The sequence below is a fragment of the Chanodichthys erythropterus genome, chromosome 13, assembly GCF_024489055.1.
Source record: "Chanodichthys erythropterus isolate Z2021 chromosome 13, ASM2448905v1, whole genome shotgun sequence".
Classification (NCBI taxonomy): domain Eukaryota; kingdom Metazoa; phylum Chordata; class Actinopteri; order Cypriniformes; family Xenocyprididae; genus Chanodichthys; species Chanodichthys erythropterus.
In genome coordinates, this window is record NC_090233.1 from 27,763,836 (window position 1) to 27,766,212 (window position 2,377).

A 2,377-nucleotide genomic window follows, 5' to 3' on the forward strand; every position below is an offset into this window, starting at 1 on the left:
TACCCGCTGCGCTGGTTAGTAAACTGCTGTAGCTACTGCACGCGCTGCGCTCTTACTATTAAAACCTGACGGAGAGATTCCCGCCCTGCTGCTGCGAGGAAGAGAGGAGGAGAAACAAACCATAGACATATGTCTATGAAACAAACTACACACGGACTGCGATCTCCCTGAAGGGAATAATAAAGATGCCATATTAGCCTTTTATCTACTCTAAATAGAAAAATTAGGGCATACTGTGATAGCACTATTCTTTACAGTTAGTTCTCGTGCAACCCATGTTAATGGAAGCTGCTTTGATTTCAGTTATCACCATGGCAATTTTAATAGATTTCCAAAGCTTTCTTCATGAAAAGACCAACAGATTCCAAACAATTATTCCCATATCTTCATTAGATTATGAAGTGTTTTAGCACCATCTCAAAAATCGAGTTACATGTTTCATGATGATAGTTTTCATATCAATATAGACATTCAAATGATCTTTTCTGTCATAGAGCTAACTGCAGGATAAGGTTACACAAATTTTCTGCATGTTTCACTGTTTATTTTTGCCATAAGGTGTCTTTAGGTGTTTTGAGGACATTGAGTGCTCAAGCACATTGATAAGAACTAGTCTAAATAATTTAAATAAACCAATGCTCTACTACACTTGCATTCTGTTGATAAGGCCACCTGGTCTACTCCTTACTATATCCCACTCAACAGATGAAAATTTAGACCTGTGTATGTCAGATTTATTTATTTATCCTGTAGTTTTTAAGGAAATTTGAAATTGGGCTGACAAAGTTGACATCTAAGGACAAATATTCCTGATGAATATTAACACAGAGCCTGTTACTGTGCAGCACACAATGTCTATTTACTTCAATTTACTCATTCACACAATACCTGCACACTCAGGAACACAACATGAAAAATTCACTTTTACCAACATAAAACATATGCTAATTCTTTGCAGCACAGTCTGCTCATGCAAAGGAAGGTGTGCATGTGCCTGGCATGTTGTCTATATCTGAATCAGAAACATTTCCCCTTTCCCTCCCTGTTCTCTATTTGGAATATGTTTCATTATTCAGAACAGAACAATAAAATAGTACCAGGCTTTTCTCCCAAGAACACACATGCAAATACCTATATTAACATATATACACAAAAAGAAGTAGCCTATCATTATATACAACAAGCCAAAGCTATTCCTTCTCTCTTAGTGTTGCTGAATGAATGTTTTGTGCTTCAAAAAGTGGCTCTGGTGTTGTTTTCATAGGTCTTACCTTCTTTTCTTTTTTCACAGTGTTTTCACTGCACTGTGTTTGCAACCATATAGGCGGAGGGTGGCAACTCCAGGGTAAGGCTAAAGAGATGTATTTCCCCTTTAAAAAAAAAAAAAAAACGCTTGTTAATCTTTTTCATAACCCTGTGAAAATAACTGTATCCAAATTTTACAGATGCCACTTATTTAAGTTAAAGGGAAAGTTCTCAAGAGAAGATATTTATACTGACTTCCATAGCATTTTTTTTTTTCAATGGGGCCCATCAACTGTTTGGTTACCCATATTTTTCAAAATATCTTCTCTTGTGTCAGCAGAAGAAAGAAAATCATACAGGTTTGGATCAACTTGGTGAGTAAATGATGATAGAATTTTCATTTTTGGGTGAAATCTATAAATGACGAAGTTTGGAATCTTTTTTCCAATTTTAACATTTTAAACACTTCTTGAAACAAGATACTGCCTCCACAGTACAATTGTTATGAAATAATGCAATTTTTGCAATCACTAAAAAGCTGTCACTAATCTTAGTTCATTGCAATCTCAAAAAGTTCTGTTATAATCAATGAAGCTGACTGCATTATGAATCTCTTATTTACTTAATTGTTTGTTATAATAAGAGAATTTGCGAGTGTGCAGAACACAGAATCAATTCACCGCTCAAGTTTTTGTTCAGTGCTAACTTAAAAACACCTCTGATTAGCGTTCAAGAAATCAACAGATATGTCTGATTGGCTACAATACTCAGAAATAATAGAAACCTTTGACGTTCTCCAGAGCACAGACATAGATACGCACTGGATCGTTTGCCACGTTTTGCCAGTATGCTTATAATACGGAGAAAAGCTGCCCATAACTGCTGATCGCTTTTCTTTTCTTTCTAGAGCAGTCAGAAGCAGCAGCAGGCAATGGTATGAGCGAGAAAATTCCACGCTAAAGTCTCAGTATAGTCCGAGCGATGGGAAGGCTAAACCCTGCCCAGCCATACACATTCTCCGCCTATGTTTGCAACTGTTGTGACAAATCACTTTTTGGTACAGCTACAGTGATTAATAACAGAAGATTTAGCAACCATTGAGCAGTTACATCTATAAAATTAACTTGAGCAC